Consider the following 10,890-nt stretch of genomic DNA (forward strand, 5'->3'; position numbering starts at 1 on the left):
TTGAACCTCGTGGTAATTTGCGAAAATGTTTAAATATGCACAAAAATGCATTTTTTAAAGTGTAATGTTACAGACACACATGTCCTTAGGACATGTGTGTGTGAAACATGCACTTAAAAATACATTACAGGGGTGCAGGGGGGGGTCCTTTGGACCCCCCCCTGCACCGATGTAATGCATGAACAAATTGCGATTCTAAAAAAGAAAATCGCAATTTGAAAATGCCTTCCTATTGATTTCTATGGGCCTTTTGGCCCATAGGAATCAATGGGAATTGCGAAATCGCAATTTAGTATTCCCATAATATTTGCGATTCAGTAAAAATTGCGATTTTTACCGATTCTCAAATATTATGGGAAAAAAATCATGCATCCCATTTTGCAATTCCTAATTTGCGATTCCCTAAAAATCGCAAATTAGGAATTGCAAAATCAAACAATGATGCATGTGGCCCTATATGCATGAAAATAAACACAAACATCACAAATGCCTTTGAGTAAGTTGTATGTTCATCAGAGTAAGTACAATATAAACTTAAACGTGAATGTACCACCAGATGAGATTGTGAGAATCCATTGATAGGGTGTAGGGACCTAGAACGACACAACATTGAGTCATCATGTGATGTAACTACAGGAACAATACACTACTGTTCAACACTGTACAAGAATCATAACAGAGAACACTAAGCAACAGCATCAACATAGACATCAGTGAAGTGGAAATATAAGCGATGCGCAAAGTACCCCTCAGTAGTGTGCTGACAACAGCCAGCATACTAAAACATCATCAATGCTTCTGCCCCAACACCAAAACAAAATGTCACAGTCATACAATCTCAATGAAAACTTCCAATCAAGGGAAGTAGTTGATGATCTGTTGACGCTGGACAAGACCTTCCTCCTCGCCACTATCATCTTCACTGGACATGTGAGGATTTTCAGCCGGGGGCTCCTGCTGGTCATTATTGTCCTGCATCAGGGGGATCTCTGTGCGCAAGGCCAGGTTGTGGCGCATGCAGCATGTTACTGCTATCTGAAACACCTTCTGGGGAGAGTAGAGTAGTGCACCACCGCTCTTGTCCAAACACCTGAATCTTGCCTTCAGGAGCCCAAAAGACCGCTCCCCTACCTGACGTGTCCTCCCATGGGCATAATTGAAGTGGATTCCTCAGTGGGGTCAACAACCAAGGCCAGTTTGGATACACTGAGTCACCTAATTGTGAGAGACACAGACAAACAATCTAATTGAAGTATTTGAGGAGGAGGAGGTCAGCATGACACACACAGGAGGTGATCTGACTAAACTTACTTGCCTACATCTTTGGATTTAACCACTAAAACGAGTAACCCATCTATTTATCCCTGAATTGGGACATGAGTTGTGGCAATTTAAATTTCATAATAATAATAATACTGTCATTTGTAGAGTGCGAACAGCTACCTCCTAGGAGGTGTCCCGGCGCTGTAGCGACTGGTGGTGTGCAGGGCAGCCTTCGTTAAACACAGAGTACAAGGAATTAATCCTGGTTGAACAGTCAAGTCTTGGCTGCTTTCCTAATAATGGTTTCAGAGGGAATTTGTTGCAAACCGTTTGGCAACGTGTTCCAGAGCATGGCAGCCCTGAGTGAAAAGGATCTGCCCCCTAATCCGGCTTTCCTAACACTTGGGGTGCACAACAGGTTCAAGGAATCCAATTGGAGAGAATAAAGCTGTTCATTTTTGCCAAGCCTGTTCTTCAAATAGTAGGGGCAGAATCTGTGGAATGCTTGGAAGGCTAGGGTTAGGGCCTTGAATTTTATTCTATTGGTGACCGGCAGCCAGTGCAGTTCCCAGAGGTGTAAAGAGATATGCTGCTTAAATGGGCCATTTTTAATCAATCTTATGGCGGCTTTTTGGACCATATGTAATTTCTTAATCTGGTAGGCCGGGAGGCCTAAATACAGGCCATTCGCGTAATCCAGACAAGAGGTTTTTGAGGAATGGAAAACCTTCCGGCTGCAGTTCTCTGGGAGAAGGTGTAGAATTTTACGCAAGTTTCTCAAACTGTCAAAGCATGCACCTGTCACCTGTTGAATTTGGGCCGAGAAAGATAGGTCCGTCTGCCATTTTACACCCCGTTTTTTTATGTAGTCTGCTGGGGTGGGAAGGCAGCACATTTCCTCCGGCCACCAGAGGTCTGCGGCGGGGGGTTGGCTGTTACCGATGAACAGCACCTCCGTTTTGTCAGCATTCAGCTTGAGTTTGTTATTGTTCATCCATTGAGCTATATCTTTTAAGCAGCTCTTAAAATTCTCAAACGGGGCACTCGACAAATCTATAAAAGGAAATACGAACTGGGTATCATCGGCGTAGGAAATCGCCTTCACCTCACAGTTGGCAATCAGAGCAAATAATGGGGCCAAATAAATGTTGAAGAGCAGTGGGCTAAGGGCTGAACCTTGTGGGACCCCACACCATAGGGGCTTACGATTAGATTGGTGTGGTTGGAGTACCACTCTCTTCGATTGCTTATTAAGAAAAGATCTAAACCACAACAAACCTGTGCCTTCAATCCCCAAGTCCTGGAGGCGCTGGATCAGGATGGAGTGGTCAACCGTACCAAATGCTGCTGATAGATCCAGGAGCACCAGTATGACAGATGCCCCTGAATCGCCACTCCCCCTCCTCTTTTTTCTCCCTGCCTATTCAATCAGCATATTTTGAAAGCCGCCAAAATAGCAAATCCCACAGCAGTGAGAGCCTCATCTTTCAGCCATGTTTCAGTTAAAAACATGATCTCATATTCCATCTCAGCCAGAAGTAGCCTAAGATCCTTAGCATGTGTAGACAGGGATCTACAGTTAATTAAGCATGCCCTAATGTTAACCTTAGGTTCACTCTGCCCTCTTACTGCAGCTATTGAATGACCGTGCGCTCCAGCCTCAACTGGTGCCCAGTCGCACTTTGAGCATGGGCTTATGGGCCAATCCAGACCCGGAAGACAATTATATGATGTGGTGCAAGAGTTTGCCTCCAGGGCAAGTAGCTCGTGTCTGGACCACTGAATCAGAACCATTTTGCTCACAAAACAGGCAGCATGGCTGTCACTGGGCGTGATCTGGCCGCGGACGAGCGCAGACTGGCTTGCCTTTAGCGCGCCGGTGGATACCCATGCTGCGGATACACATGCTGCTTCAAAGCTGCCCCCAACCGAAAGTGTTAGTGTTGGGGGGCAGAGCCTCGTCCCTCCACGCAATCAGCACTCAACTGCAGTGGAATGGAGAAGGCCCGGCAAGAAAGTACAAGAGCAGGTAGGTAGGTACAGATTTTAAGCAGAATCGCAATGCCAAATTCAATACTTTAAAAAAAAAATGGTTAATTAAAACAAATAAAAAGGAGCACCCCCTCTGTAGAGTGATGCCGCCTGCAACATCGGTGACCTAGCCTTACGGCGTGCTACCACCATTCGCTGCTCGGCCAAACACACCTGCTGCTCAAGAGCTGCCCCCAACCGGAAGCGTTAGTGGTGGGGGGCAGAGCCTCATCCCTCCACGCAATCAGCACTCAGCTGCGGTGGACGGGTACCGGCCCGGCAAAAAAGTACAAGTGCAGGTATCTACAGTTTAAAAACAGAATCACAATGCCAAATTCAGTAGTATTTTTAAAACAGGGTTTAAAGGATCATGTTTAAATGACCTCATTACACTTAGAGATACAGCTCAATAGCCTTGCGGTGGTTTTGAGGGCAAAACACGTTGGCTGCATTTTCATGATTTAAAAAAAAGAAGAAAAAAAAGCAAGATTCGACTTCAAAATTGAAGGCCCAAGATTTATCCATTGTTTACACTGTTCAGACATTGTTGCCTCTCTATTTCATGTATGAATTATTGCTTTATTTGGTTCATAAGCAGCGGACCTTTGACGTGGGCAACATAGATTGTAACATTCAATGAAAAAACAATTGTGACTATAACAGGTGGTGCAACTTTAATCCATTGGCGGCTTCTTGATTTGTGTTTAGATCTTTTGAATTAGTCTAATGCACAAGTGACATGGATTCATACCTTGACACCCTGCAGTTATTTATGTAGTTGGGGTGCACATACTAAGTCATTCAACAATTGCCTTGGTGTCAGACCTAGGGTACATTGCTACATCATGTGTACACAACCCTGTAGGTAGGTGACACATCACAGGGGGCAAACAGCATAAACGCTGAGTTATGAATAGCTCAGAAAAGGGGGTGGTGATGAACAGAGTGTCTGAATTAAGCAGACGGCTGAAATGCCAGAAACCGGTCCCCGGAAGCTTGTTTCCTTCCCAGTATTAGAAGTGGCTTGGTAGTTTGGTTTGCCCTGTTCCCATCATGCACTGGGACAGGAACAGACTAATTTGCATGTAGCCAGGTTCTGAGCTGGGACGGTGCAGTGAGCTAAAAAACGGTGATGGATCAAGCCCTGATCTTTGGACTGGGTAAGAGTGGTCTGCCTAATTCAGACACTCTGTTCATCACCACCCCCTTTTCTGAATCGAGTTATGAATAGCTGCTGTCACTTAACCAGACCCACCTTGAGGCCAAAAAAGAACAACCTCATACCAATATGCTGCCAGTGACTAGAAGCTGCTCAAGACGTCATTAATACACAGCGCTGTCTAGAGCATCTATGCACATTTTGTGGGCAGACCATCATGCCTGTGTGAGGATTCTGCATTACACACATTTCCATAATCACAACAATGAAACACAAATCCACTGGAAATGTGTGTACATGCCCACATATATCACAATGACCTGTGAGGATGGGCAAATCAATGTTTATGATCCCATGAGTAATGCTCTGACATGTGTGGGAAGAGAAAAGTTAAATGTTACACTCTCTAATCCCTTCACAAGGTGCACTTCATGTCGAAGATTTTGTGGAGATTAGAGCATAAATTTTCGCCCCGAGAAGCATGAACGCAAAAAGTGGGTACCCACTCAGTAGGTGTCAGTCCCAGCCATTGGCCCGAATTGACAAAATGCAGGTTTGCAGTGGAGAGATTCTGAGCACTGCAGTGTGACACCGCCTATGCGTTTCACATGGAAACCAATTAGACCTATCTTCATGTGTTGAGTTTTTGAGCATCGCAGTAGGCGTGCTCAGCTACTGCAGTCCCAACCTTTGGCTCCAATTCCAAAATGCAAGCTTGCGGTGGTGAGATGCTGAGCACTGCGGTGTGACACCATCTATGCATATTGCATGGCAGCCAATGGGACCTGCCCTCGCGGTTGTGTTTTGAGATTTTGAAAATCGCGGTAGGCCTGCTCAGCCACTGAGGTCCCAGCCATTGGCCCTAATTCAAAAATGCGAAAGGAAGCCCAATATCTATTGAATGAGCAGCCAAGAACACCTTTAATGTATATAGTACCCAAAATTCACAAAGATCCCATGAATCCACCAGGGAGACCAATTATTTCAGGAGATAATTCTATTCATGAAAGACCAGCGAAGTATGTTGACACATTTTTGAAGCCGCTGGTTTGTGAGACTATGGGTTTTATATGTGATACAATGCAAGCGATCACACTGCTGGAAGGTCTACTGTTCGAAGAAGAACACAAACTATTGGTTACATTGGACATCATCAGCCTATATTCAAATATACCCCAAGAAGCAGGCTTGGAAGCTATGGAGTTTTTTCTAGAAAAGAGAGTAAGACCACACAACGTGCCTACAAACTTTATATTAGATTTGGCTGAGATCTGTCTCAAATATAATGTCTTCACTTTTAACAGCAAGCAGTACCTACAAACCAAAGGTACTGCTATGGGTTGTCCTTTTGCCCCAGAAATGACCATCATGTTTATGGCTGTGGCGATTTTGAGATCACGAGGACAGTATTCAAGGTATGCAGAGAAATCAGGAAGAATCATGGTAACTACAAGTCCCAGACTGCCCTGGGATTTCCTAGTGGGATATAAGCACTTCCTTTCCAAGGGGAAAGTGCTTGTCAATTAATCCTGTTGGAGAATCAAGGAGGGCGGATGGTGTTCCCCGCCGGATCCCAGCAAGAAGAGCACAGCCTTTTTGGAAGCCTTTTTGTCCTGACTTCGAGTGCCTGAATACCGGCTGGTATTGTAAACCCATTTTTGATTGTTGGAGAGAAAAGCGCGGGCTCGCCTTTTCTCTACTTGTCCTGAAAGCCTTGGAAACTGGATATTTTGTTTCTGCTTCGGCCAGATAGTAAGTGTAGCCGCGGTGTTATTGGGAGGCGCGAGACGCTTCTGATTTGACACGCGAGAAAAGAGAAAGCGTTTCTATTTCTGTAACGCGACCGGATTTTGGACGCGCTCATGGAAAAACGCTGTTAGTTTGTAGCAAGGTTTTTGTGTAGTTAAGCAGGCACTGAATCATCAGAGTATAATCGCCTGTTCTTTGTATTCGAGACATTTGTAGCGTTACAAAAGCCACGTTATTATTTCTTTGTGCCAGTGACACTGTATCTTTTTGTGGATAATCCAGCCCCAGTATTGTGGAGGAAACAATAAGAAGGGAGCACGAGTGAAAGTGAAGTGACTTTCTTGAAGGGGACTAGTGCTGTGAAGAGGCCCGTGTTTTGGTATTAGCCTCCTGAACCTGCATTTGTTTTGGACTTTCCTTTATCGGCATCAGTGAGATAAGTCTGGGATTACACTGGAAATAAAGGAAGGGAATAGAGGAATCCTGGTGAGTGAAGAAAGGCACACGCACAATACAGGAGAAACAGGGGTCAGTGAGTATATGAGTAATTGTGTGTTTTGTCATCCCACTTGCAGCCTTGAAGGTATACTCGACCCAGCCCAAAGAGTAAATCAAGTCCCAGAGAGAAGTCGGGGGAACACACCTTCATCCTCTTTCCCTTTTTTCCTCTGGGGTGCGGAGTCTGACAGAGTAGTATATATTCTCTGCTGGGTTCCGTATTGTGAGGAAATAAGGGGCTTAGCGTCAGATATCGTCTCTGCTTGGCCACAGGACAAGGTTAGTGGTGTTCTTGGAGCTTACACTACTGCCAATCACGACAGATTGACAAGCCCAAGTGTACGAGCCCGGCCTAGACGATGAATATAGAAAGTGTGTTGAACTCTGTGGTAGAGAGCCTTGCTGCTCTGCAACAGGAGGTCACTACTTCTAGAACGGAGAATCAGGTGTTATATAAGGAAGTGGGGGTGCTTCGGACAGAAGTGGCAGGGTTAGCACGTAAACAAACAGGAGGGGCGTCTTACATCAAGCCAGCCACATTACAACCCCCTGCATCTGCGGTCTCTCAAGGAGCTGAAGGGGGGGGGGTTTTCTCTGTCCTCCTCAGACACTTCCTCACCTCCTGACACTGTACCCACCGTGCATGTGATACAAAGCACGGGTATTCCTCTTGCGCCCCCTGAAAGGTTCTATGGGGATCCCCGTAAGTTTGAGACCTTCCTGAACCAGTGTAGGTTACACTTTTTGTGTAAACCAGGGGTGTTCCAGGAAGATGGTGCAAAAACGGCGTTCATGATGTCGTATATGGGAGGCAATGCATCTAGTTGGTCGATTCCCTTGGTGGAGAGAAACGATCCTGTGCTGCACAATTTCAAGGACTTTTGTTTAGAACTCCGAAGACTTTTTGATAGGAAGCTACACATGTTGTCCCTGGATAGAGAGCTATTAACATTGCGCCAAGGGTCTCAAGACTTGCTTTCTTACATCACTTTGTTTAATCGACTAGTGGTTGAAACAGAGTGGCCCACGGCGAAAAGAATATCCATCTTCTATCAAGGACTAAGAGGGGAGCTTAAAGACGTGTTGGCACAAGTAGTGCAGCTCCCTTCTACCTGTGAAGAGTTGATCGACCTGACAGTCCAATTGGACCACCGTCTTCTGGAAAGAAGGGGTGATAGGAACAGAGGAGAAGGACGTTTCTTCTATCCCCGGTTCAAGAATACCACAGAGGAGCATCCGAAATCGCCTGATGGGGTAGAGCCTATGCAGATCGGAGGTATAAGGGGACCCCTCTCAAAGGAAGAGAAGGAGAAGAGAAGAAGACTGAAGCAATGCCTGTATTGTGGCAAGGGAGGTCATTTCATTAAGGATTGTAGGGCGAGGAATGCCTTGCCGGGAAGATTCCAAGGGCCACATACCCAAGCGATGATTCAAGCAGGAAGACCGGCGGAAAACTAGAACGCCCAAATCAGGAAGAGGTCTCTGCCTTGGGTTGTCAATTACAAACGATCTCACCAATACTTGCAAACACCTTGCATCCCGCAGTAGCTCATATGAACCTGAAGGTCACCCTGTGGGTTAATTCTCGTGAAGCTATGGAAATCGATGCATTACTGGATTCAGGTGCTACAGGCAACTACATCGATCAAGAATATGCGATGAAGATAGGAATCGTCTGCGAGAAGAAGGACAAACCGGACTTAGTGAAAGCAGTCGATGGGACTGTCTTGTCATCGGGCCCTGTGTCCTATCATACACGTGCGTTATTGATGCAGACGAACCAGAATCATCAGGAACATATACAATTTGATCTGATTGACGCGCCACAGTTCCGGCTCATCCTTGGAATGCCGTGGTTGACCCTTCACGATCCTAAGGTTAGTTGGGCGGCGCGAACCATCACTCTATCATTGGATTTTTGTAAAGAGAATTGTAGGCAAGCTTTGCCTGACCTGGAAATGAATAACATCACGCCCTCTGTGTGTTTGGCAACAGAGTGTACCCGAGGACACTATTGTTGCGCCACGGTTCTACCTGAAGAATACAAGGCTTACCGATCATTGTTCGACAAACAGAAGGCAACGGAGTTACCTCCACATCGAGTGTATGATTGCCGTATTGATCTCATTCCGGGAGCAGACATACCGTGTAGTCGAGTATATGCCTTGACTGAAAAAGAGACGCGGTATCTGAGGAATTACCTCGATGAGAATTTGGCTACGGGATTTATTCGGCATTCTACATCGCCTGCCTCATCCCCCATGTTTTTCATCCCGAAGAAGGACTGCGACGAACTACGACCATGCATCGATTACAGATCCATCAATAGAATGACCATCAAGAATCGATATCCGCTCCCTCTTATACAGGTGCTGTTGGATCAATTGAAGGGTGCCCGTTTCTTTACCAAGCTCGATCTTAGAGGGGCGTATCATCTGGTCAGAGTCAAGAAGGGAGACGAGTGGAAGACGGCGTTTCGAACAAAGTTCGGGTTGTTCGAATATAGAGTGATGCCATTCGGGCTCTGTAACGCCCCTGCCACCTTCCAATATTTCATGGATGAAGTATTGAGAGGTTGTCTAGAAACCTTTTGTATCGTGTATATCGATGACATTTTGATCTATTCGTCGACCCTTCATGAACATGTGGAGCATGTGAAGATCGTTCTCAGGAAGTTGCAACATCATTCCTTGTATGCCAAGCTTGAAAAATGCCTGTTTCATGTCACGGAGGTCGCATTCCTTGGATATGTCATCAACGCCAATGGATTCCAAATGGATACTAGTAAGATTGAGGCGATCATCGGATGGAGTACGCCTACAAATGTGAAATCCGTTCAAAGTTTCCTTGGCTTTGCCAATTACTATAGACGGTTCATCAAGGATTTTTCAAAGATAATCCATCCCATCTCCAGCTTGTTGAGAAAAAACACACCGTTTGTATGGAACCAAGAAGCTGCTATCTCTTTCCAGTATCTGAAAGATCAGTTTACCCAAGCTCCCATCCTTCGCCATCCGGATCCTCAAATACCCTTCGTGTTGGAAACGGATGCTTCGCAATATGCGATAGGGGGTATACTATCACAACGCCATCCTGACACTGGTCAACTGCATCCAGTTGCCTTTTTCTCCAAGAAATTGTCGCCTTGCGAGATCAACTATTCCATCTCGGATAAAGAACTCCTGGCAATAAAAAGGGCATGTGAAGAATGGCGTCACTACCTATTGGGAGCTGTTCACACAGTTGAAATCTATACAGACCATCGAAATCTTCTGTTCTTGAAAACTGCGAAGGCGCTTACGCCTCGGCAGTTGAGATGGACATTGTTCTTCTCGGATTATGATTTTATTATCAAGTACAGACCTGGACCACAGAATGGTAAAGCGGATGCCCTGTCTCGCCTAGGTGAAACTGAAGACCAACATGCAGGAACCACGGAAGAACCCCCACTAATCCTGAAAGAAGCAAGTGGTTGTCTACCCGCTATTGCCTTGTTGGCTACACAGGACTTTCTGGACGACGTGAAGATAGCCCTGGCAGAGTCAGATGTACAAGCATGGATACAAGAAGATCCGGAACATCGAATGGAAAAAGATGATCTTGCTTACCATGGGTCCGCTATCTATGTACCCACTGAGATCTTACAGCTGCAAGTCCTGAAATGGATACACGACTCCCCCCTAGGAGGCCATTTGGGAATCTACAAGACCATAGTAGGTGTGGAACGTGAATTTTGGTGGTCCAACCTTAGAGATGATGTGAGACAGTATGTCAAAAACTGTGCTGTTTGCATGCAAGGGAAATCCATCCATGTCAAACCCATGGGACTTCTGAGGCCTCTACCTATTCCTCCTAAACCCTGGCACACATTGTCTATGGATTTCATAGTTGAAATGCCCCCCTGTAATGATAAGACCGTGATCCTGGTGGTCGTCGACCATTTGACAAAGATGGGTCATTTCATTCCGTTGACGAGTCTTCCTACTTCAGCTGAACTGGCGCAGGTGTTTCTGCAACATGCCGTTAGAGCACATGGCATACCTTGCGTGCTCATTACGGATCGAGGAACTCAATTTACTTCCCGATTCTGGAAGGCTCTTTGTAAGACCATGGACGTCGATGCTCGTCTCTCTTCCTCCTATCACCCCCAGACTGATGGCAAAACTGAACGTCTGAACCAGATGTTGGAA

This window comes from Lissotriton vulgaris, unplaced genomic scaffold (genome assembly GCF_964263255.1).
Source record: "Lissotriton vulgaris unplaced genomic scaffold, aLisVul1.2 SCAFFOLD_1207, whole genome shotgun sequence".
NCBI lineage: Eukaryota > Metazoa > Chordata > Amphibia > Caudata > Salamandridae > Lissotriton > Lissotriton vulgaris.